At 40.6% G+C, this 27,811-nt stretch overlaps 1 long non-coding RNA gene across 1 annotated transcript; it reads left to right on the top strand.

Moving 5' to 3' along the window:
* Window positions 1-4,638: 4,638 nt before the first annotated feature.
* On the top strand, window positions 4,639-26,430 carry LOC116044611. The gene is made up of 4 exons (XR_004103719.2): window positions 4,639-4,758; window positions 5,577-5,707; window positions 22,325-22,463; window positions 25,879-26,430. It is a non-coding gene; the product is annotated as an uncharacterized LOC116044611 (long non-coding RNA).
* Window positions 26,431-27,811: the final 1,381 nt, after the last annotated feature.

The raw sequence follows: 27,811 nt of genomic DNA on the forward strand, positions 1-27,811 counted from the left end.
TTCATGACTTCATTCATGAATTCAGTCAATTCTGCCAAAATATGGACACGATAGTGTTGCAGTGAATAATTTCAGACCCCATTAAGATAAAAAAAAATAGACTCAGAATTTAACAGTTGGCTTCTGCAACACACAAATATCTGGATTTGTGTGATGTAATACTTTTGTCCTGCGTACGGTGTACGTTGACAGCTGAGTGCTGTCATTTCCTGACTTTCAAGTTTGGTCCTCTTTTTCAAGTCCTCCCATCGCCTAGCACTCGCTGTCCCTGCAGCCCCCCCCCCCCCCCCCGCCGCCTTCCTTTTTATTCTTTTCAGTGCAGAGGCGTATGAATACATGAATGACAATAGCGTGTGGGTGACAGCTGAGATTTGCAGGCACAAGCGCTGTCTGAGAGCAGTTTACAGGCTGCGGTGGAGGTAACGGCGAGCTCGGCTTGCAGGCAGACAATTGACACAAAAAATCCCCAGCAGAGCCTTACTTGTAAACCCCTCGCCTGGCGGCCTCAACTTTGTGTGCTTTTTTATTTTAAGTAGAAACCTTGCGAATTTAGTCAGGATTTATTTCACGGTCTGTGCACGCTTTCACTTTCCATTAAACAATATTTATTTACATGTTTCACATTATGACATTGGAGCCTATAGTTTGGCTGAGTATATTAAATTACCATAGCTAAGTAGGAATAATGAAGATAAGCTTCTTAATCCAAAATTGGTGTTATTTTGTATATCATGGCCTGTAGATTTACAACTTCACAAAATAAATCTCAGTCTCTGGTCATGTGCATTATGAATGAACAGTGCAAAAACTTGCAAACTAAAAGTCATGGTAAAAGCCTTGCAGAGATGTAGAGATTTGCTCTTAAAAATGTACTGTTTTTGTTGAGTTTTATATATTGGTTTCTCTATTTACCTCAGCCGGCTGGCCGGTTTAGGTATGCGTTATTAAAGTGAGCAAACCTCCCAGAGTCAAGCTAGTTTTACTCAGCATTTTGTACAAGTGCAACTCATTTCCTCACTACAGGATACATGCTTCTGTAGTCATTTTGAGTTGTTTAGTACACTAAAGTGGGAGATGATTTGGGGTCTTTTAATCTTTTGAATACAGAGATCACTGAACTAAACTCTCAAAACATACGTGCGAAAGTTAAGATGTCAGGTCTATACGCTTAATACGAAGAGACAGACCTCAGGCACTTAGCTTAGCGTAGAATAGAAACACTGGGGAAAACAACAAGCCTGCCTCTGTCAAAGTTTTAAAAAGACCACCTTCCAGCACCTCTAAGATAACTATTAACCCTGATGTCTTGATTGTTTTATCCATGAAAAAAAAGGAGTTACGTTTTTTATGGAGGTTATTTTTAAATCTTTGAACAGCCAGGCTTGCTGTTTCCCCCTGTTTTTCAGTCTAGCTAAGCTAATGGGTTGCTGCTGTAGCTTCATATTTAGTGGTAGCATTAATCTCATCTAATTGTCAGCAAGAAAGCAAATAAGCACATTTCCCAAATGTCTTATTATTCCTTTAAGGCCATCTGGAGCACTTCCACCAAACCTCTGCTCAGTAACTGTGAATGTCTCCTGAAGCAGTCAGCTACCGAAATCATTTATTTTTACCATAACGCAGTAAGTTTACAGACTCCTCAAAAAACAAGGTAGATGACCCCCCCAGGGGTGAGAAATCGTATTCTTACCCTGTCCCCAGAACAATGCCTGATGCAAATTGAAACTGAAATGAGACCGAGGCATGGGACCGTTTGGTTTTGGTTTCCGTCGGTTTCTCTCTTATCTCTACCTCCCTCAACAAGAAACCCATTAGGTGCTCCAGGCGGCACACGAGGAGGAAAAAACAGCAAGCCTCTTCATTTCCGCACACAACACGTGGAACAATTTTTGACCATCTCGGGACACAAAAGAAGTGACAGCACACAATATAAACTGCAGTCATATTTCATTAATGTCACTTTTCTGGCAGTGAAATAGTAACCCTTTTCGTGTTTGTGATGACTTATTGGAATGCCATTTGTGCACTTTCAAGCTGTTCATTATGATTTTGCTCTAAGTTAACTTGTAACTTGGGGGATTCTCATGTTTTACTCCACTACTACTACTACTACTACACTACTCATCTTGAGCTTTCACAATCCTTTCCTAAAAATGCTACAAACAAAGCTGCTTTTCTTAACTGCTGAATGGTTGACTGCTGGGAGTTATGAGATTGTCAGCCAGTAGCAAACACTGACAAAGCTCTCATAAGTAAATTAGAAGATATTACCGTATGTCTCAAATGTTTATAATGGCTACGGGGTGGGTGTAGAAATGTGCCTCTGCTGGGTTTTTTTATTTTGTTTTTCTGCAGAATAATTTATAATTGCAAAGAGTGATTTTTGTAGTTTCACCTCAGGCACAGAATTAAATATTATGTTTTGGCCTACAGGTTCTGCACCTGAGAAAAATAATGTGATTTGTCAAAAGAACCTGCTCTCATCTGTTTGTTTTCATGTTCATTTTCTACTCAGCCTTCAAGAGTACCTCTTTGTAAAAAGGGAAAATGTGTCTTTGGTAGCTTTCTTGTTCCCCCTTCCTTCTCATACATTGAGTGACAGGAAGAGTGGAGTTGTTCTTTTCGCTTCCTAACACCTTCTGAGGGAGGGAGCATCTTAAGTGTTAACCTTTATATAGTCTATGGTGTTGACATGCAAGTTAAAGTCTCAGCTTCGAGGGAAAAAAAAAAAACGGCACAAGTAAACAAATGCTGGGGTGAAGAGAGGCGTAGAGATGAGCTGATGAAATCATATATTTAGCTTTTATTAGCATTGGAAATCCTTCCCTGATGGTGGAGCTGTCCGTGTATGTGCGTCTACATGTGCTAAATGTTTACCAAAGCAGTCTCCCGGTCTGCTAACATTTGTATTACATTTTGTCACATCTGGTGCCTGCGTGTGCTACATTGTATTACTATAAAACGTGTAATTGTCTGTTATTAACTATCTCGTTTGTGAGAGGGTTTAAATGTGAGGTTATTGATGTTTGTGACGTTTTGCTTTTACTGTATCTCCACTATGATATAGGTATTATGATGCGGTCTTGTTTGGTTCATGGTTACTGGCTACACGTACAGTATTTTTCATGCCAAATGTCCATTATTTAACAAAAAATAAATATTGGGAAAAACGTGATTATGTGTTGATGTTATGTGTGTGAGAGCCATGTGTGATTTCTTCACACAAAAATAGGTTTCTGGTATAAGATGTGCTCGATGATAAACAGTAACTGCCTCCGCACTAGACGTTCTGAAGTTTGAAACCTTTTCACATCTTAAGCAGAGGAAAGCTTGACTGTGAATAAGTATTCTGCAGTGAAACATGAAAAAGGCAGATGAATTATAACTAAAACAACAAACAATGGCAGGTCAGCTTCTCTAGCGAATGCATGAGTAAAGGTCCTCAGGGGACGAGAAGCCCTCAGGAAGTTCAAACTTGCATTTCTTGGGCAGGGATGAGGAAGAGGCTGAATGCTCAGGAGTTATCACCTAGCAACAGTCGTCTTGGACCAGAAAACTGAGAAAATACATGTTTTTCTCTCAAGTTATTCTTCAGAGACGTGGACCTCGCCTTGTGTAAAAACAGATTTGTTTTTTTCTCAGGCGGTGCAGAAGCCCATGAGGCTTTTTAAATATTTTACACAGTCAGAGCGCACATATCGCGCATATCTTTTATATAGACCTTAGTGGTCCCCTAATACTGTATCTGAAGTCTCTTTTATATAGACCTTAGTGGTCCCCTAATACTGTATCTGAAGTCTCTTTCCCGAAATTCAGCCTTGGTGCAGAATTACAGCCACTAGAGCCAGTCCCACAATGAGCTTTCTTTAGTATGTGCCATTTCTGTGTCTGTAGCTATTGGGGAGGAGAGAGGGGGGGCAAGGTGGAGGGGGGGAGGGGTGTGGCCTTGACCAACTGCCACTTTGCTCGTTTGAAAGCCATGATGCCTCTCTCTCATGATTGGGCCAAATTCTCTGGGCGGGCAAAGCAGAGAAAGGGGAGGTAACCTTCCTCCTTATGACCTCATAAGGAGCAAGATTCCAGATCGGCCCATCTGAGCTTTCATTTTCTCAAAGGCAGAGCACAATACCCAGGGCTCGGTTTACATCTATCGCCATTTCTAGCCACTGGGGGACCATAGGCAGGCTGGGGGAATGCATATTAATGTTAAAAAACCTCATAAAGTGAAAATGTCATGCCATGGGACCTTTAAATCATATTAAGTGTATAAGAGTTGCATTGCATCCTGCTATTTTAAAGAGTATATTTTAACCTAGATTGTTTTTTTATTACGAATGTTAATATTTTGTGAACTCAAAACAACAGGAAACCAGGAAATCCACATAATTAAAACACAGAAGAGTAGTTTCTACGAAAAAGAAAAAAAAGGTATAGTTGCTGTTTCAAGCATTTGGTTTTTAATGAAAAACCATCAGCTACAGCAGGTAGAGGTGTTTGGAAACAACAGCTGATTAATACCAGGTGTGCTCTCTGATTGCACAGTTGCATTAATTAGGCTGATGAAGACTTGTCATAGGAGGAAGAGCACAGGTGTTGCTAATAACATTAATGAAGGCTCCGTTCTATTCAAGGATCCCAGTGAGCCTGCATGCTCAACACTCAATACCGGACCCTGAAACTAAAGCAGCTAAATGGAATTCAGCCCACATTCTTTTGATTATTTACACCCGAGATGTCAAAAGATCTTCTGTGAAAAAGGTCCGTCTTACAAACAGCATAGGCCTGTGACATCAGCAGCTTATTTGATGCAACTGTGCAATCAGCTGACACTAAATAAGCCATTTCCTGACACCTCTACCTGTGGCTGACAATGGTTTTAAAGCTGCTATTATCAATATTTTAATGTTAATAATGGATGATGTGAAAGAGGTTGCCACTTTACATTTTTGGTTCACTCTCATAGCGTCTGCTCCAGATGCAGGCAGCTGTTTTAGCAAAAAACCTCTCTCAAAAAAAAAAAAAAATAAATAAAAAAAACTGATGCAAACAAGGACAAGGGGCCAGTTTCACCAAATCATTTTAACATGTTTTACTAATCAAAACAAGAGCCATACTTGTGACGCAGGAGAATGCCAGAGGCTTTTAGGACTTGAAAATGTATCTGCAATTTGCGAGAGACAGTCATTTATGAAACACAACTTTCAATCACCGCAGGAGCATCTGCAACAGATAGAACTAGTCCCTGCAGTCCTCATTCCTTTGTCCCCTTCAGCTACAATGTCCTGGGACTAGATCAGTATCCCAGGACAGACAAGTGCAAGCTAGCTGATTCCAAAACAGCTTTCTGATTTACTATCTCATTGATTGCAAGCAAAGTGACAGTACACTGGTGATGTATCCTGGTATGTTTCAGATGTTACAAGACTGCAGAGCTCCACACCGTTGTTAATTCATCTGTAATTCCAGCCAACAATGTGTTTCCTCGGCCCTGCATGCTGCAGATGCCCATACTGGGCTTTGGATGCCCCCCCCACCCCGATTACTACACCATTTGTCATGGCTGCCTTCCACCACAGGGTTCAGTAATGGAAGTCAACAGTGGAGCGTCTAGGAAATGGACAAGGCTTCCCCTGTTGCACCCCGCCCACCCACCTCCCAACAAAGCAACACAGACAGCTCATTTATCAGCTTCCCAACCTTCTACCAGGTATTCTTAATGGCCTATCCCCACCCCTGGTACATTTCTCTTCATCCCCTCATCTTCCCCTTCCGTTTTCCTATGTTAATATGCAATGCTAAACATAGGCAACACTGGCTTTTTCTATGATATAGACCTTTTTCACGGCAGACATGTTGACATGTCATAGTAGGAAAAGCACAGGTGTATTCCAAACCATTAATGATGGCTGCATTCCACTTAGGAGAGGCCCTGGTATTGTGCATGCTGACTCACTGTAATAGCTTACTGGGACACTTGATGGAATTGAGCCATCGTTAAGGTTATCAATTTCAGCTGTGCTTATTTCCTATTATGACAAGTTAAAATGTCTGCTGTGAAAAAGGTCCATAGGCCTGACCAGCAGGTTAAAGCTATGATATGCTCTATTGCTTTTATCTGTGAAGGCAGGGGTTTGTGCATTTGGAACCCAAATTTTTAAAAAAACAGCGTTGTGTAGAGCAGCAGGATCCCTGTATCCAACAGCCTTAAGGAATAAAAAAAGACTTCTGTATTGTACAATAAATCCATGTGTTGCTGCATATCTGATTCAATGCGGAATATAAGTAATGTTTCCCACTTCCAGAGGCCGGAGCATATATTGGTATTTTCAGCTCATCACATAGAGTGCTTTTGTTAAGAAAGCCAGTGTGAGCTATAAAAGCCTTCAGGTCATGCATTATTATCCTGTTTTTTTTCTTCTGTGCTATTCACCTTCCAGTGTGAGAAGAACATGGTGCACTGATGAAAGGTGCTATAAAGCTCACTGTGTCCTAGAGGATAATTCAAATACATTAAGGTTTTCAATTTACCCTTAGATTGTATACGGTATATACACACTGGTATTGGTGCTGTTTGTTTCATTTCCTCTAATCAGTTAACCTCTAACACAGCACACAGGAGTCAGATATAAACCGACCTTTAGCGACCCAGGACTCTTAATTTAATTCAAGGAAGCCCTCACTGCCTGATCTTCCTCAATCTATTTGTCTTTAACAATGATCTGGAGTCAAGATGTCAAAAATAATAAAAAAGCATTGTTGAGACTTGAGGTATGCAAGAGTCACATTTTCTTATTCACAGTTTGCTGGATGCAAGTGATAGTCTCCCTGTTATTATGAATAGATATAGATACGATAATGAAAAAGTGCATTTATATTAGCTTACTGTCACAGTAACATGATGGTGCAGCACTGGGGTGTCAGGTATAGTGCCAAGCAGCATTTTCAGTTTTGATGACAGTAGCTCAACGAAATAAAGATGTACCTGAGGCCACTGATGATAATTAGTTGTTTTTTTTACCATTTATGAATCTGATCATTTAAAAGCAGAACTAGAGCATGAAAATGATGAAGCTCTGAATGGAACAAAGGTCAAGATAACGTCCAAGTAGCGGCCTCAAGTGAAGTCTGTCTGAGCCTATACAGTAGTTACCTCAACCTTAGTCTCGCTTTGCCAGACCAACCACACACTGCAGAGCGGAGGAGGGTCTGGGATAAGAGAAAAACCTGCTCTGGTTTATTGCCATTTCTTTAAACCAATCACAATCGTCATGTGTGGCACTAAGCTCCGCACAGAGCTGCTGTAAAATAGTTGTGCGAGAGAAAACTCAGATTGGACAGATAGTCTAGCTAGCTGTCTGGATTTACCCTGTAGAGATCTGAGGAGCAGTCAACTGTAGTCCTCACAAAAAGAGTTTAAAATTCCAACACTATGAAAGTGGAAGGAAATGGACATCGGCGAAAATACATGCATCAGGCAGAATTTCCTGCGGCACCGGAGCAATCCCGGAAGTGGAACGTCAAGGATATAGACTACCTCAATCTCAACTCCGCTGATAGTTTTTCTGGCCAAATTTTGGGAACTTGGGAAAAAGTGACGCACTTTCCTGGAAAACCTTGGCTTTAATAATAGGTTCCCAAAAGTTTTCAAGTAATATGATTTGGATATATGGCTTAATCGCTGAAGACCTGAGCTATGTAGGAATGTTTAAAAACATCTGCTATGACAACCCAGTTATCATTCTTGTCCTTTAACTTTGATGGCTTTAATGACTCCCATTACCAAAGAAGGATGTGCTAACAGCACTAATGGCCCATCGTGGGAGGAAAACCTTCAGGACGACACTCCCACCTTGAACATGTCGACCTGGAGGAGACAGATTTATCGCAACCATCACAGTGATGTCCTTCTGTTTTGCAAAGTTCTCTCACCACTGAGGGTTAAGGCTTTTATTTGTGAGATATGTCATTTAGTTGCTAAGTAACTGAATTGTATAGCAGAACAGTTTCCATGGTACAAAATCTGACATATTCCTTATTAAAAGACATGGGCTGGCTTGAGAACTGAAGATGCTGAGAGGGGGCGGTTACATCTATCTATAAATTGCAGAAACATCTGTCTGTCTGTCTGTCTGTCTGTTATACGCATATCTCTCGAACCGTTAGTTCGATGGATATCAATCTTGACAGGTGTCTTGCTACAGGCACGAGTAAGTGCAGTGCCAAGTGTGACGTTGCTTGGATTAGAAATGCAAAAGATATCGTTAAATATATAGGTAAAAGAAGCACACATTGGCTTTTGGCCACTCCCCCTCTCACCCTGAGGACCAGAGACAGAGAGCAGCGGAGCTTTGGCAGCTAAAATGTGCCATACACCTCAGACCCACAAACATGTGCAAAGTAGCACTACTTTGGACTGTCTTTGACTTTGAATAAACAAATGACAATTCCCGAATTTAAGGACGTTTCAGAATCCCACACATGCAAAGCACAGCCAGCTACAGACAAGTGGCAGCGAGACGTATCTGTATATGTGTGTCCGTGTTTGGGGGGAAGGTAACCTGCACATCACACGCAGACGCCACATGCAGAACACTTTACAACAGCGCTGTGCAATGCGAGAAAATCTCAGAGTTGAACCGGGCAGACACATCAGTTTTCATCAGACTCGCCCTTGGTCGGGTTAATTAAGTCTACTGCTAACTTACAACACTAATAACATCACCGTCGCCAAAATACCCCCGCGAACAAATCCATACTTCACCGTTAACCGTCAAGCCACTAAACCTGTATGGAAATGAACACCTCTGCTGACGTGTTAAATTCGTTAACGATCATACGACACAACCTGCTCTCATAACGGGCCGGATGGGTAGCACACTGCCATCAGTCCATGACGCTATACTCCATACTCCACATTTTCATTGTGATATTTTGTGATTACATTCTGAATCTGCCCCGTTCTCTGTCAGGTAAATACAGTAGTACAATGTCTTCCTCTGATGTAGACGTAGCCTACACTGTAAGTCAGTAGTAGGCTATACAGTGGAGGTGCATATTAAGTGGTTTGGGGTCCTTCTTTAAGTAATTTTGGGGTACAATTTGGCAGCAATACCACAGACCAAGCAATCGCCCGTTCCAAACATTTTCAATGGGCACTGCACTAGTTTAGAGTTAAAATTTGAAGCATTTAGTTTGGCGTGCATGGGAATGAAACCCTGCAAGGCATGTATGTGTATACATATCACTCTAATTTCCAATGGCACTGCCTCTGGACAAGACATGGACTCTCCTCTCCCAGTAATTTGCTACTTGCTGATGGGATTGGCACAGAGTCACATTTTACTGCAGAAAGTAATCACTCGGCCTGTGTTATGGGAGCTAATAGTAATGGGTTTGGACTTTACCCACTTCATTTGGCGTTTGTGTTTGGTCATATCCATCTCCAAGCCGGGACCAACAGCTTGCTGTGCTTGGCAAGTGTTGTGAATTAATTTCCTGCACCAGAGAGAAGTGTGAAGAAGTGTCAGTATAACAGGTTTATACTCTCATCTTTGGCACAGCACACTTCTTCTCCTTTCTGTGTTGGTGAAAGATGTTGTGTGTTTGAGCCGACCAGCAAAAGACAGTTCAATCTTAAAATTTTTTCCTTCGAGAATCACACTTCAACAACAATCGTCACAGATGGGGGATGTCCTCTGGAGAAAATCCATTTTTGTGTGTGAGTCTTGAAACCAGCGACATGCATAGGAACCGAATAACATTCTAAATGAACTTGAATTAAATTTACTGCTATACTCGTATGTTTTTTAAACATGAGGATTTTTTGTCACAAAAACAATTTTATGCAGCCTCAAAAGGACTTTGAAGTTTTAAAATGGATTCAAGTGCAGCACTGTGGGGCAGAAGAATGGAAAAAAGATAAAAAATACTTAATGTGAGGAGCACTTAGGGTGTCTAATATCCTCCGCTGTCGCCCAGACTTTGCTGTTAGAAATATCATTATTCTGCTGCCTAATTAAAACTGCACTTTCTAATCAAGCTGAAAGCCTCTTCACTGATTTTGGTATGTTTATGATCTATGAGGAATGAAGCAAAAGTGTAATTTATTATGGTAATATGACAACAATGGATCCGAAAAGGGAGGCTGTTTGGTTAAATGTTTGTATTGTAAGCAGATTCAATGTCAGGCATCTCGAAAGTCACCAGCAATGAAAAAGCATTAACAGCAAGCATGTAGACAAACATAGAATCTGAAAAAAAAAGAAACCTGAGTGATTGTGGTCATATTTGCAGGGGAAAAGTCAATCCCTACAAATTTCCGTGTAATGTACAAATTTGCACCATAGCAAGAGCAAACAGTCTCGACAGTGCTCACCTTTAAGGGAACAGAGAGCTAGAGAAGGAGAAATGCAGGAAAGTAAACTGCATCACAATTTTTTTTAATTCAGTTATGAGACAGAAGTCAAACACCTACAAATACATCTTTTTAATAAACTGTGTGAACTTATTTTCCAGATGCATTTATTTTTATAGTCAACTAAAGTCACTGGGGACAAAGTAAGGCTAAGTCAGTACAGACGAAGCAACAGTAAGAAACCTCTGCTACATGAACAACCCTACGAATAAAATTGACGGGCGCTGACAAATAAATCAATACTTATGATGAGCCGTTAGCTCATGTAATCTAAAAGTAGCGGCACCACATAAAGGGACTATTTTCTCAATAACTGATCCTCAGGGCCGTCATCAACACGATCATTACAGAAAGTTGTAATCAGAGTAACATCAGGGGCCTCATTTGTTAAATGATCTCCTGTTTAATTTGTTCATACGAATACTCCATGTGTAAGTTACAGGAGTGTCATGTATGTGGCTCACAAAACACAATGAAAGCTTTTCAGTGTTATTCATCAAACTGAATTGAATTTTTCCTCCAGCCTGACATCATTATGCTTTTCTAATTAGGAATACCCGACTGGATAAAGTAATTACTGAACACAGCTGCACACCCGACTCTATTACAAGTCTGCCCGAGAGACTGCGCGCGCATCAAACAACACCAGTTCCTGCACAGTTCACACTACGGACACCTCCGGTTTACATACACACCAACAATTGGTTGGTAATTTGATTAAGTCTTGCCTCATTTTGATAAGCGTAATGAAAGTAAAGTCATAATTAGTGTCGGGAGCATAGCTGGAATCAAACTCTCCATTTATGTTGTATTTGTTTTGATTTGATGTTATATTTGTTGTGTTGACCCATGTAGAGGTGGTATAGCTATCGGATATCCACAGAGGGCCCGTTAAGAATTTATACAGTATATGAATCAAATATTATTAAATGATAAGGATCAGGTTTAAAGACCTAGTCTGTCGGTCGGTCGCTCCACCACTTTGGTCCAGACTGAAATATCTCAACTATTGGATGAAACTGAAATTGAATGAAGCAGGACGTGACATTTTTACAGAGACATTCCTAATGCCCTCATGTCACTATATGACATCACACACTAAGGGACTGTTCGTTATTTATTTCAGGGGCCACTGGAGGAGTTTTGGGATGTTTAGTCAAAATAGACCTGACCCTCCCTTTACCAGCAATACATTTTGGATGACCCTCCAAAATGATATGGAAAAAAAAGGGATGACTCTCCCAAACAATGTATTGATACCTTCTGTACTGATTTGCGCTTGGCAAAGACATACAGATAGCCATTGTTTTTTTTTTTTACAGCCATGACATATGTGACTATACCTCTGCATTCTCATCTTACGCATCACACTCCTCTGTTATGGTGTGGTGGCCATTTCAGTAGATTTACTCACTAACAACCATTGTTGTGGAAACACAATAAGCATGGGAACTAAATGCACACTTCCTGCATTACTGCATTACTTCAAATACTAAGTTACTCCTCTAGTAAACTAGTATTCACATGAAATAAAACAATAAAACATTGAGACCATTCAGCAAAGCACACTGGGTAATTCAACACTGGTTGCTATGGACTCATCACTAGGCTTCCTCAGTCATTGTATATTTTAGCACATAGGTAAAGCTGCCAAAGCTGAACATTATCCAAAACTCCATTTCTCAGACGAGTGTCAATTTGGGAGCTTGCATGCTACCACTCCTTCCTTCTCAAATGCCTATATATATATATATATATATATATATATAAACGACAGCCTTTTCAAGGCATTTGATATATATATATATATATATATATATATATATGCCAGTGACAAATGAGCCTCCTCTCTCTGTGCCTGACCTGGTCACCGGGACCGAAAGGTATTTGAGTCGGGTATGGCTGCAGCCTGGAGACTTCCCGTCTCATGCCCTCCCGGCTTGGTGCAGTCCGTTTCGTACGGTGTTTTGGATTGTTTTTGAACTTAACAGTACGGCAATCATGCTAATGAATAAAATTATTTTTTCATCAGATGTCTTAGTTACAAGACGATGGAGCTAGCAAAGCAGTTTTGTGTTTATATGTGCGAGCGGGATTTATTCAGTTTGGGAAATCCCACGGTCTCTAAAGCTACAGTTCAAATTGTCTGGCTGACTAAATAGGGAGGGACCCATCTGCCAGCGATAGGGGCCGAGACTGAGAGGGCTACATGGAGCTACATGGATAAATATACACCAAACAAGCCACTTTGAAATTTAGCTGTTCTCACAAATACAAAAGTTGGGTGACTAAAAGAAATTGGATGACCCTCCCCTCAACAAAGAATAAAAAGACATGACCCTCCCCTATTTTCCTCCGGTGGTCCATTCCATAAATACCGAACGGTCCCTAATTTGCATAACATACAGTACATACAATATTTTAGAAAATGAAAGCTAAAACAATGAACTCAAGCTGAACCATACTGACGCTAACTAGCTTTGTCATTAGCTATTATTATTGTTCATCATCTCATCAATATGCATCTAAATCTCCGTCAAACTTAATTGTGATCGTACTTGAATAAACTTGTTCTTGTAAACTCAGTGTAATAAAACTTTAATACTCCAATTAAATTAATTAATGAGCACTGTCAGGCTGATGATTGGTCGACTAAAGGTGCTGCTGGTCCCCTCGCCACTTGAGAGCACATTTACTGAGAATTATTGGCGACTCTCCTCGAGAGAGAAGTTAAGGTCTGCCAAAAAAAAGTAGGTTTGTCGCTAGGAATGTTTTTGGAAGAAAAAAAGTTGCTAAAAGTCACCAAATCTAGCAAGAAAGTTGCTAAGTTGGCAACACTCGTTGACATATTTGTAGGGCTGCCACCTCTTAGTCGATTAGTCGACTAATCTGTCGTTTTGGTCTTAGTCGACTAAGATTTCTTTAGTTGATGAGTCATTTTTTATGCTTATTCATGCTTAATTACTCATTTCCAAGAAACTTATGAGCACATTTCTGGTAAGCACAATATTTAAAGTGGTGCTTTTGCAGGATTAATTGTGGAGAAAGTCAGTTTTACAGATGGTTCATTAACTACATTTATATTGTGCTTTTCTAGTCTTAACCACCTCTCAAAGAGCACAGCTCTGTCGATTACATCAACTAATCGATTAATCGACAAAATCATATAAGTGTTAGTCGACTAAGAATTTCTTTAGTCGAGGACAGCCCTACATATTTGCTTTTTATATACGCTAAACTATGATGAACATACTACCTGCTAGCATTTAGCTCAGGGCACTTCTGTGCCTAAGTACAGCCTCTAGGAGCTAGCATGTCTGTAGACTCTTGAGTGTTCAGACTGAATGAATCTGCCTAAACGTACAGAGACGAGAGGAAAAGGGAGAAAGACTGGAGGGAAATAAGAAAGAGAACCAAAGTTTGTGGACTTTGCCGGTAACCAAAACAGACATGAAACCACGGTGACATTGAGAGGCAATGTAGTGATGCAAAAAAAAACAGGGGAGGAGGTGCCAATGACACAACCTGGTCTAGTCTACAAATAAAGTGCCAATGAATATAATTTCACTGCCCACAGCACAACATAAAAAGCACAAACTAGATTGCGGACGTACAAGCGGCCAAAATGGGTTTTCCGAGGAGGGTGGCTGGCTTCTCCATTAGAGATAGGGTGAGTGGCTCAGTCATCCATGAGAAATAGTAGAGTAGAGCCGCTGCTCCTTAGTGTCGAAAGGCGCTAGTTGAGGTGAAGACCCAGGACTAGGTGGACAGATTATATCTCCACCCTGGCCTGGGAACGCCCCAGGATCCCCCAGTCAGAGCTGGGCTAATGTGGCTCGGGAAAGGGAGGTTTGGGGTCCCCTGCTGGAGCTGCTGGCCCCGCGACCCAACCCCGGATAAGCGGTTGAAGATGAGTGATGAGTGAGTGGGTGTTGATCAAAGCAGAGGACTCAGTGGGAATCAGATAATTAAATCCGCATAGCAGACTGATCCTGGCAGTTATATCTGGGACTGTGGCACTTCTCTGTGCTTGCGTCACAGCTGATGTCTCTGTTAATGGGAGAGATGGAGAAATACTCCGTCACGCTGCCCACATTTCCCACATTTCCTCTGCTCTTTGATTTCCTTCTGGCCCCCGTTTGCCAAGTCTGTGTACTTTGGAAGTCCAAACCAAGGAGGAGAGGAGAGACATCATCCGTCATCCTCGTTGACACCTCATTATGAAAATGGTAATCTTTGAGACCACACCACATGGCACGGTGGCACAAGGCCGCCTGCTGCTGGCTCCGTTCTCTGAGAGAAAGCCAACTAGGGCAGTCATGGGATGCTGCTTTGGCTTCGGCAATGTGAGAGAATGTGTGTGTGTGATGACAGAAAGAAAAAAGGAGGAGTGTAAGAACAGGTGAACATATTATAAATCAGACTGATAGTGTTTTTGGCCATTGCCTACAAACACATGCAGACGGTACTTAGGCACAGAGGCTGAAAATATCCCACATGCCTCACAGCTTCCAGAGGATTGCTCAGATCAAGTCTGATACAGCCCCTTGGGTTGAGTTTGCTTCCCAGAGATGAACATACCCTTCAGTGTGACATCAAAGCAGCAGGATTAGGTGTCGATTCAGCTCGACATAAACAGAGAAAGAAGCTTCACGCTGAGCACAGACTTCAAGATGGAAAAGTTAATGGATTTTTCATAGCAATCAATATTGTTTAGAAAGATAGTGAGTATACGTTTCAGATTTTCTTAATGCAAGACTATGACTTTTAAAGAATAAATAAATAAAAAGTTGACTTTCTTAGCAATAAAAAACACTTCACACTTGTTCACTTCAACACACAGGAGTGTGCCTTGTGCTAATGTTACACTATGATTTATCATGTCCCAGATTAACATTTCAACATTATAGGTGAGCCTGGTTAATCTAACCTGTTACAGACTCTCTCTGTCTTCATTGCATTAAAAGTTGTATTTTTATGAATATTTCATTTGAAATTGTTTTCTTGAATTGTGTCAAATGTTTCATAGTCTCACCTTAAAGGATCCCAAGTCAACATGGAACATAAACCAGGACATTACAGCCACAGTTTGTGTTGTCCAATAAAAGTAGCCAGGCAAAGAACTTCTTGAAAATGTCAAAAACCTTCACTTCACTGGTCTGAGATATCACTGCTTAAACACCTGTGTTTTGCATGAGAGTCTTTTATAAATAGGGCTCAAGTTGATACAATTTTCTAGATGAAAACAGTCACTGCTTATGTCTTTTTTAAACAGCACCTACTGTAGTTATGATTATCTTATCATTTGCATGGGAAAGATGAAATGATGCCATTTCAAATAACGTTTTATGCTTCATTGAAATGTCACAAATATGGCAGTATGTCTTATTGAGATTTTTTCACTTTCTTTTAAGAGTGGCCCATGAAATATGAAACATAATTTAACTCCCCTGGGAGAAACATAATTCTGTGACTGATCCAGCAGAGAGGTGTTGACTTAAGATGCCTGGCAGGAGGCTGTCAATCATCCTGACAGGCACAAGGCCCAAGGGACTGAAAGTGAGGAGTCACATGAGCAAACATGAGTGTTTGCTGGGTTGATGAAACCTTAAACATCCATATAAAGAAGAGGGTGAAGGTACAGCTCACAGTTATAAAATCACAAAGCTGAATGTACAGTATCAACTCTTGTCCTGGTCCTTTCCATTAAAATAATCGGTTAATGTCCACTCCATGGATGCATAAAAACAACTGGATACAGTGTTCGAGGCGGAACCCTGTTTATTCCTATGAGAGTTGCTCAGTGGTGCATAAAGCCAAAAAAGTTCAACTTCCACATATAAAATCGCCCGGATCTGCGCTAGGGGTGGAACGGTACATGTATTCGTATTGAACCGAAACAGTACGGGCGTCTCGGTTCGGTACATGAACAAATTAATTAATGTAATGCGGAACTACTGTTAGACACGCGGTTCTTTAGGGACACCTAATCTGTAGCCCTGTCCTTAGCTCGGAAGCTCCCGAGCTCCGCCTACGTGTCGAGTCAGTCGGTCCAGTGAGTCCACACGAAGCAAACTAGCCCCTTCCAAATACAACCAAACACGGACGTAGCTGTATCCCTTCTCGCCTCGACCACAAATGGCCTCCAGGCCCGTTTGCTTCGCTGTTCGCTCCGGTATTAGCTCTTAGCTCCGCTGTTAGCTGTTAGCTTCGCCGTTAGCGTGTGAAGCTAACACCAAAACTCGTCAACTGCTCTGTGTAACCGAAGCTGCTCTTTTAACATCCCTGCTCTGTGCATTCACATATGAGAGCAGTGCTTGTCTCCCATATCACACTACTAGCAGATTGTCTTATTTTGTTTACAAGTTACAGACGGAGTCTGGAGATGATGCAGGGTACTTATTGTTTACTGTTTACATCTTACTTTATACACTTCAAGCTGTTACAGCTAGCTCAGTGGACAGCCTGAGACATGCACAATAAAAAAAATTGCCTTCTGCATTTTTGTTTTGCTTTTCCCTCCACTGTACCGAACCGAACCGTGATGTAAGAACCGAGGTATGAACCGAACCGTGACTTCTGTGTACCGTTCCACCCCTAATCTGCGCTGCTTCCACACTGTGCAAGGAAAATAGAAGAAACTTTCCAAGGGCAGTTTGCCAGAATATTCATAAGACTTCGTTCACCAAGTCTAATTTGACAGATAGCCCATACCGGATGATGAAGAGTAATAGGTACAACATTGTGGGAAATACCCTTATTTGCCTTCTTGCCCAGAGTTAGGTGAGAAGATTGATCCCACTCTCATGTTCAGCTGTTAAATATAAGGCTCTCTGAACTGCTGATCAACATGCTACAGCAGAGATAGCATTCGACACCTGACCAGTCACATGCCGGAGCTTATTTACTATGCAAATGTCCTTTACCTTCAAGGTGTATCATGCTAAAGGTGAGGTGGACCTACAAACATGTGACTTACTTCATTATCCAACAAGTCATACAGTATGCACATGCCTTAAGTCAATATGCCTGGTTTGCTTAATCTTCTCAATAGTGTTTTTTTTCTAAAAATAAGCATGGTAGGTTACAATGTGTCATACTCAGCTGTTAAAGCAACACTAAGTAACTTTTCCCGCTTCGGTCCCCCTACAGGTTGGAAGCGGAATTGTCCATTACATTACATTATGCAAGTTTGCCAGATCAGTTAGCGGATATGTAGTTAGAATGAACTTGACAATGTAATGTAATGGACAATTCCGCTTCCAACCTATAGGGGGACTGAAGCGGGAAAAGTTATTTAGTGTTGCTTTAACCCAGCAGGTGTTATACACATCCAGTCCATACTGGACAAAAAATAGTTTTGCATTGTTGGGAGACGTAAGGGATAGAAGAAGCCTAACTTTTAAATTCTAGTTACTGCTTACTTTTAATTCAAATCTACTTGAAGACAAAGCCTCTTAATGCAAATAATGACCCTTGATCTGCTCTTTTTCACTTCTGCCCAATTTGCAAAGTCCAAACAAGCTGCGGTACGTCTTTAAACTTAATGAGCAAAAAATGGTTTGCTTCCGTTTCTCTAAAACGTCGGGGCTAAACCAAAGGTCTCCAGTAAAGTAAAGGTCAGACTTAAAATGAGCTCATGCTTCATAATGAGCTTTTTAGTAGATTTGGGTGCGTTGTGGTCTGACGGTTTCTCAGACGCTGGCTGTACTCCAGAAGAGGGAGATCACTCAGGCGATAAAGCATGAAATAAGGGTTGCAATGCTTTTTTTGTGAAACTATCTTCATCTGCATTATGTCAAAAAACTGATCAGTACAGAAACTGTCAAGGTTCCCTGTGGGGAATTGGGTTTTCAGTAATACAGCAAAAAATGATAGAATAGACAATTACAGCGCGTGTGCAGGCTGCGCAAAATTACAGCAGTGTCACTGAAAGAAAAATGACAAATATAAAGATAAGGATAACTAAATAATGCATGAGAAAATAGCATACAAATACAAGCGTCTACAGGCTATATGCATGTATGTTCTTTATGATCCATCTCATCATGTTCCGATTAGCATTCTTTATGTGCATCACGAGCACTTCACTAGATCAAAATGTCATATGGAAGCACAATATGTACAAGAAGTACTGTATATGTGACATATCTTCAGTCAAACTCAAAGACACACTACATCCCATTTTTTGGAAGTAAAACGGCCTAAAATGACTTATTCCTTTCAACGGTCATAGAAGTATGATGATTTCCTGAAACTTCAAAGAAAAGAATAATGGCTCCATTTGAAATGTTTACACAGTTTCCTTGGAAAAGGAGAAAACAGACAGATAAAAATGCTGTATGGGCCTTTTCACAAATGAGCATCCACAAACACTCTCTTGAATGAAATAGCCTCAAAGGGATTTAAAGCTCCGGTGTCCTGCTGCTTTCTTTTCATTTTCTTCTACGGTACAGTGTGTCGTTGTTGGCTTAACTCGTTTTCTTTGTCTTTGATGAAATAGATCTGAAATGTAGTGAGCTAAAACAAAGCAGAAACCAGTGATGTGAGAAGCCTTGTTTTGCTGTCAATTGGTTACTAAGCAAAAACGCTCTTTCAAAGAAATCCCATTTAAAGGAAATCACGTTTTTCATGTTTAACTTGTATGTCTTTTTTTCTGATTATTTTCCCTCCCTTTAGGAATCCTGACAGCTGACATCACCTGTGCCATAACTTTTATTGCAGCATTTCACCAATAGGACTTTCATCAGAAATCACACAGTGTAGGGGACCAATATGAAGGCCTGATACTAGTCATATCATCTACTTGATCGCATATTAACACATCTATCTGATATGCAAAATCTAAATAAATTATCCAATTAAATACAGCATTGGCCAGAGTTTATGACAATATGATTTTCTGGAAATAAATGAATACAAAAGTGGGGTCGTATTATATTTAAGGACTATGCATTTACATATTCACACCATCAGATATTCTTATTAAATGGAGAGAGTACCAGTGTTACACTGGCTTCTACAGAGTGTTGCATAATGTTTGTTTGTATTGTTGCTAGGCTAGCAAGTTTTTAAAGTCTGTTTATTCATGTCCATTTTGGCGTGTAGGTCACCTGTATTTTGGCAGCACTCAGAGCCCAACACACAATGACAAGTGTTGTTGAATTACAGGAAAATAGACGGAAAAAAAAGATGAAGCGTAAATATATGCTTCTTTTTGTTTCATTTGAACAGGTAAGTGCAACAAGAATGTCATCTAGTAGAGACTGTGAAAATGCCTGAATAATTCCAAATTTAAACAACATTGCATCTCCTGGACAACACATCATACCAACCAGTTCTTTTCTGTTATAGCCCGACTGTAGTCTAGTTTAACCTAATTTCAGACGGCCAATGTAACCTGTCCTGAAGTAAATAACTTATTGACAAGTAAAAAAAAAGTTGAAATAGTCTTTACTGCATGAACAGACTAGGGACTAAATATCTGACAAACAGCCAAGAAATATCACTGTCACTGAATGTCATTGTGAAGAGCTCAAAGGGACAAAAAGAAAAAATGTTAAGAGCCAGAGTAAATCAGCCCCTTCGAAGAGACCGACAGGAGAGAAATAAATGTGTTCTGCTAAAGTGTTTCACTTTTACGAGAGAAAAAGCTTCAGAGATAAAGACTCTCTTCTCTTTAGACTAGTAGCTCTGCAATTTTTTACCAACACTCATGGAAAGGTCACAACACTGCCATATTATCACCTTTTAAGATAATATGGCAAATTTTCTAGCAAACAGTTGCCTATTTACACAACATAAACATACTGAGGCACGTTAGCATTCATTCTGGCCACCTGGTTAATGTAAGTATTTACTCTTCTACCTTGATTTCTGTAAGACCTACTGTTTTTGGATTGTCGCTATTGTATTTTATTTTTAATATTTTTTGCACCCTAACTCTCAAGTAAATTTCCCTTTTGGAAAATAGTTAAGTCAAGTTCAAGTGTTGCACATGTTTGAGACAAACCCAGATTTATCATAGACCCCATATGGCCCTGCTGCTGTTAAGCTCATCTTGCAATAGCACCTGCAATAAAGCACAGACACACAAATGGGAAGGGAGGGAGGCATATTTCTTTCATGCTTACATCTATTAAGGGCTGCCAGTTTATCGTAATGCTAATTCTCTTCAAACAGCATCCCCATCATAGTAATAGCAGCTATGTCAGGCACCATTTCACCTGCAATCTCATCTCTATTAGTGGAATATTCTGTCCTTGAGTTGCATGACTTTTCCAAAGTGATGAATGAAGATGTTCTCACTGTCAGATCTTATGCCTTTTTTGGCTTTGACCCAAATAATTTATTTTCATGCGTGTTGCAGTGAAATCTTCGGCCTTCAGCAGTGTTTTTTGGAAATCATTGCTGCGACAACACTGACACAAAAAAGTTAAATCCTTTAAAAAAGGAACTGGCTTTTCTAAGAGTGCTTTTCCCAAAATGTATTCACACTGCGTGGCTCTAAAGAATAGCCCATTTATGGAAATGAGGCAGAGCACAGTTTTTTTACTCCATCACTCCACCTAACCATGAAAGATTCTGGTCTGAGAGTGGAGCATGAATGAATTATAGTCCACTCAGAGAAAAATACTTTCAACTCAAAGTTTCTTAAGCCTTATGATTATATTTGTCTGTTTAACTGTCCGCCTGCCAGGCTGCTTACATTATTCATCTCACTTCTTCAGGAACAAAGAATTCAGACGTTTCACTAACAAAGTTTGTTGCCTGATGATCGTTTAGCTCACACAAGGAGACTAATTATAATTCACTCATCAACTTTCCACATACTTGTTAATCTGTTTTTATTGCCTGTGCTTTTCTAATAGTCTCTGTATGCTAGAAATAAAGGTGCCTTACACTCAAAGGATTTTCCTTCAGGTTTTCACAAGGGGCTTCAGAAAAACTTGTGGGACTGTTGGTTGATAATTCTCATTCATTTTGTGTCTTTAAACACTGATGTATTCATGAGAGCTTCTTTGGAAAGAATCATCCTTCAGATGACATTAACAACAGCAGCTTTCTGAGCCTGCATACCTGCAGCACTGCCAATAGCTTCCCACTGATCACTGTGCTGGAAATAAAAATCATTCTAAGGCACTTGTGAAATAAATTTATCTAATTTAAGCAACTGTGGTGTATGTACTGATACTGAGGGTGCGTTTAACAAAATACCAAAAATAGGCATTTCACTCTCAATTGCCTGCCTTTCTTCTAACCGCTTAAACTGTGCAAGAGTGCAAGAGTACTAAACCAAGTAGACAGTGAAGGGGGCATCCTGAGCTCTTGGACCTGAGTGAGCTACTTTGCCACATTTACTTTGTCCCTGAAATTCACTGGAACTTTCACCAGAAATGTTTTAAACAACACATTGGTGCAGGCAGGCTAATCCTTGAGCATTAGTTATCTTGAAAAGTCAACTCTTAATCCTTCAAGTCTTATTTTCTAAATAATTTGACATTTTCACTTATTTGCGGGAAGTCAGATGAAAAGATTGATACCACTCTCATGTCTGTACAATACATATAAAGCTAGAGCATGTGCAGGCAATGAGCTTAGTTCAGCATGAATACTTAAAGTGCTTGTCACTTCCTGTACACTAAACCGCCACAACTTTTCAAGTCGTTTTTACTACGTTGTTGAGATAACTTGTGAATTAGTGAGCTTTTGAGGTTCTGGTGGGCAGAAACAGCCATGCTACACGTTTCCCCCTGCTTCCAGTCTTTATGCTAAGCTAAAAGCCTGCTGACTTTGATTCATATTTAACATACAGATATGAGAGTGGTATCAACCATTTCATCTAACTCAGCAAGAAAGCGAATAAGCGTGTTTCCCAAAATGTCAACCTATTCCTTTAAGGGTTTGTAGGTACGCCTACTACCTCCAGCTTTATTTCTTTTTGGACCAACCAACTACAAAAACTTGAACTTGAAAGAACTGTCAACCGTCTGGGCTGGCAGCTCATGGGGAGCTCTCGGCCAGGGCTAGCTGTTGTTGCCGACCAGAGGTAAGCCCACACACATCCACTGCCAGCCAGCCTTCTCTTTAAAAAAAAGCACACGTTAGGGAATGAACTTACCCTAGACACGCTCAGAACCGAACTGTGTCATTCTAGTGACAGTAAAAGATAGAGATAGATAGAAAGATATTTGTAGTTAAAGACCAATCACCCCCCCGCACACACACACTCACACACGCTCATATTTAAACTCACACTGTACTGAACATTTTCAACCACAGAAACAGCAGTGAGGCACAAGAGCTACTCAAGACATAGAAGGGAGCTTTGTTTTTCACATGCAGTCTGGGGCTTTGTTGTTCTTGTCTCTCCACAACAAATAATTCCCTCTGTTCTCTGCTCTTCAGTCCCTGATTCTAATCAATGTGTGTGGGTGATGTGGGTCTTTGCCCTCCCTTATCTCTTGGTCCTCTCCAGGTAATCAGGAAGCCGGCAGCCCTGGTTTCCCCGGGCACCACACTTCTCCTGCATGCCGACACACTCGCTGTGAGGGAAGAGCGCATTGATTTGAAATGGCCAAAGCGATTTAAAAAATTGGCTGACTTGCGGCAAATGCTGGTTGAAGAATGGGATGCCATCCCACAGCAGTGTGTGACCAGGCTGGTGACCAGCATGAGGAGGAGGTGCCAGGCTGTTGCAGCTGTGTATGGTTCTTCTAAACGCTACTGAGGCTCCTGTTTGTGAAATGAATAAATTGTTCAATTGCCAATATGTCTTGTTTCTTCAAACTTCAATCATCTAATCCACCGAACACCAAACGAGTCAATGGCAGAATAAGCTGTTTGGCATTGGCAGAGAAGATTTGGCAAATTTTTCATGGGCGCAACCCACATACTCAGCGCTGCTGCTCATCCCACAAATGCATGTTCCTTAAAAATGGGGCACCATTTGAAAGGGAACTAAACAGGCTTTCCAACGGTATAAGATTTATTGCCAAAAAGCATTGTTACCACAGAGAAATAATCTACCAAACACAAATTTCCTTACTTTTTGTGCTAAGTTTATATATATATACACTCACCTTGAAGATTATTAGGAACACCTGTTCAATTTTACGTTAATGCAATTATCTAATCAACCAATCACATTCAGATGGTAGAGTCAGTATTTGGCATAAACAGAATGAGAACATGGATCCGTCATGCCTTGTTACTACTGGGCAGGCTGGTGGCGGTGGTGTAATGGTGTGGGGGATGTTTTCTTTGCACACTTTAGGCCCTTAAATGCCACAGCCTACCTGAGCATTGTTTCTAACCATGTCCATCCTTTTATGACCACCATGTACCCATCCTCTGATGGCTACTTCCAGCAGGATAATGCACCATGTCACAAAGTTTCTTGAACATGACAATGAGTTCACTGTACTAAAATGGCCTCCACAGTCACCAGATATCAACCCAATAGAACATCTTTGGGATGTGGTGGAATGGGAGCTTCGTGCCCTGGATGTGCATCCCACAAATCTCCATCAACTGCAAGATGCTATCCTCTCAATATGGGCCAACATTTCTAGAGAATGCTTCCAGCACCTTGTTGAATCAATGCCACGAAGAATTAAGGCAGTTCTGAAGGCGAAAGGGGGTCAAACATGGTATTAGTAGGGTGTTCCTAATAATCTTCAAGGTGAGTGTATATATATATATATATATATATATATATATATATATATATATATGAGATATCAACCTGTAAAATAAGTACACAGGTCACCCATTATTAAATGTGTTGCACCAGTCTAGATCTTATTTTTACTCTATGGTCTGGACCCAAGTTTGTATTCTGAGCCTGTAACATATACAAATATGAAACAACTTGTAACACATAACCAAATGTTAAGAATTAAGCATTATGAGTATAAGCAACAAGTTGTTGGATAGCTTCCGCAGGATGAAAGTTACATTTGTTAAAAAATTCTGAACAAACATTGGATTAGTGGGATTTTTAACAACATCCTGCGTGCTGAAAATTTAATTAAATGTCACACTGCAAAATCATCAGCAGAACAAATGGAAGTACCCGCTGTCATTTCCGTCTGCCAGGCGATCTAACTCCCTGTGACTGACTTTTATAATGCGTTTCTCGCCGAGAGTCCTGATTGTTGTAAAGCTGGACTACTTCTTAATGCTGAGATTTGCTTTCCTCGAGTAGGAGCAAGATGATAGTATCAGCTTTATTTAGACAAAAAAATGCAAAGGGCTTAATTATTTGTCCACAGCAGTATCAAGTGTGCAGAATGCCATCCTGAACTATAGATCAGACTGATTAACAGCCACATGTGTGTTACTATCCTCCACCGTGGACCGTGCTGCCAGTGAAGTTAAAGCATGCTTGTCGTGTTGTCTCTAAGGCTCTAAAAGATTGATAGCCAAGTAGAAGGCTCACTTATTAATGGTAAGTGTGCATTGAAGGAAAACTTTCCTGTGATAGTTCAGTGCCATTACGCACTTAAAGCTCAGTTATGTGGTATACTGTTACGAATGAGTCATGCAGTGAAATGCTTTAAATAAGAGGACAGGGCAGCCGGGAGCGTCTCATCAAGCCATCTGGCAATTGTGACTTTTTACAGATTCTTATAGACAGAAAAAAAAGATGAGTTTACATGTATGTCCCTGCATTGCTCCCATCGCAAAGTGTCAGTTTACTGCATGGAGATTCAGATAGAGCAGCCTGTGCCAACAATAAAAAAAAATATATTTACAGCTTGCCAGATTTCATGAGTGTCTTCTAGTCTTCTCCAGTAACTGCTGTGAAATGAAAAACATCCAGCAATTCATACTGTACATCCAGACTGAGGACTGTGTCCTCTGGGAATTAATACCAGCCTACAGTTCCCATAATAGAACCCTTGTCCTCGGCTCCACATCCGAGCCACCACCTGTGAACCAACGCTGAAGAAACCATCACCTTCAGTGTGTTTCTCATCAACATGTCCTCCACCTCCTACAAAACTACTGATACCTGCATTATAACAAACAGAGACAGCAGTAGCCCAAGGCTAATGCATCACAATGTGTAAACACATGTGATCACTTTGCATTCATTTTTCTGGAGCAACTAAAATCATGATTTAAGAGAAATTTAAAATACTAATACTTATCAATATTGCCAAATGAGATCTACTAATCTATTTCCATTGAATATAGGTTGCAGGAGTTGTAACCAGGACTTAAACATGAAATTATGGAAGCAAAGTAAAAACCATTTAATGTTATAAACTCAGCCGTATTTAAATGTTTCCATTTAGTATTCAGTAGGGGTTTCAATTTCAGTTAGGTAAGCTGATTACTAATGTTGGGCTCCCTTTTGCTTCCAAACAGTTTCTCCCTGTAAGAAAACACACCAAAAACTATGTCTTCAGACTCATATTATAGCATTAAAATGTAATGCTGTTCTCTGGTTCTAGATTGAAAACACAATGGCTCCAGGAGCTCGGTCGACAGAGTGCACAAGACAGATGGGAGGTGACATGCGTGTCCAGAGGGCCAATGTAGGACTGCAGAGCCACTGGACTTCAGTAGTGTTGTGTGTGAAGGATTGTGTAGCACCTTGCTTCTGAACTTTCCTCAGACAAATGGGATCATGTAAACACATTCTTCTCCTTCACTATGATGTCAAACTGCCTAACTCCTCAAAGCTGCATTTACACTATCCCCGGCTGTTCTCCCTCAGGTAGTCGCACCAACAAATGCACCCAGCTTTGTCACCCCCTCCAAATTGCTGCTGCAGCGGGACATTTGATGCAGACCAGCCCAGGCGTCGGATGGATGGTGTGTCGGCCGATGGTAGCCGGGGTGTCGAGTCACTGAAGCGTTTTAGTCGAGTTAGATAATAAATAAACTCTGACTAGACAGGAAATTGGGCAGCAAGAGGACGAGATGTGGGAGGGATGCTGGCATCTCCAATTCATTTAGAGCGTGTGACAAGAACATAGACTGGGCTTTTTGGTGTTGGTTGGTGGTGGGCTGTACATATACGAGAATGCTTTCTGGAGAAAAATACATTGAATAACAAAATTCATCGTTCAACTCCAATCATTTGTTTTTAACAGTATTAAATAATTTGCATGTCCAAATGGCATCAGTGGACATGGGCATGCCCAGAAAGCCTCATGAACAAAGTGCATTTTCACACTAGAGAATCATTTAGGAATTTCTTGATATAACAAGATCTCATAGTTCAAGAAGTCTCTCCTCTTTTTGTAGCTCCTGTACAGATGTCTGAGTATGCACAGATAAGAAAAGGGCCCATGAGATGGTGAAATGTCAGGTCAGTTGACATGTGGTTCGGCGAATAAAAAGGGAACAATGAGTGGGAGATGTGTGAGCTCTGCTGTGGAAAACTGCATGAAATGCCAGAGAGGAAATTGCAGTAAATCCACTTTGACAGCCAGTCTTGCCTCTGGAATCATTTAAAAATTGAAAGCATGTTAATCTGCAGTAAAGATCAACAGCGGTACATCCCAGATTGAGAATGAGGAAATTAAATGTTTTTTACAATAATATTTTAGTAAATGTATTTGCCTGTCCCATCTCATCTCTCTCTCTCTCTCTCTCTCTCTCTCTCTAGTAGATCATGTCGACACGCAGTCTTCTGTAGATATTTTATTTTGTGCAGTGAGGTACATCATCCTGTACTTGTATCCTTTTATTTTCATGCATTGTTTGATTTTACATTCTCACATTCACCATTGGGATCTTTGGGTACTATGTATGCATTTATTGTCACACTTATTTCAGCCTCCTAAATGCTATACATCTATACATTTAAATTTAAACTCTACTAATTCAAAATATTACCATCAATCTATTTGAATTCATTTTTTTTCTTATATGGCTCTAAAGAGGGGGAAATCCCTGTAGCCTGCATCAGTGCACACTCTTGGATCTAAACTGGTCCTATGGTGCCACCTTGTGGCTACATTAGGGTATTGGCAAGTTCTTCTCTCCATCTGGGAGGATGGCAATGCACTTATCAGAGATCCTAAATTAGTAATAATGATAAAAGTAATATCATTTATTTATATCACACTTTTCAAAGACAACACTGATGTTGTTTGCCCGATTCCCAATGGAAGGGTATTCGCGCAAATTCTCTACTACCTTCTGTCTCCAGCCTTGCTCGGGGGACCAACAACAGCTGGTGAGCAGACCTCAGACTATGAGCAGGGGTGTGTGGAGTAAGATAGTACAGGATGGGGCAAGGTCTATCAGTACTGTAAAGACATGCAGTTACCTCAGGTAACCAGTGCAGAGAGCCCAGAATAGGAGAAATGTGGTAGATCCAGATCTTGCGTGACCTCTATCGGGCATATTTTGCCTGCTTTTTTTTGGTGAGAA

This window comes from Sander lucioperca, chromosome 24, assembly GCF_008315115.2.
Source record: "Sander lucioperca isolate FBNREF2018 chromosome 24, SLUC_FBN_1.2, whole genome shotgun sequence".
NCBI lineage: Eukaryota > Metazoa > Chordata > Actinopteri > Perciformes > Percidae > Sander > Sander lucioperca.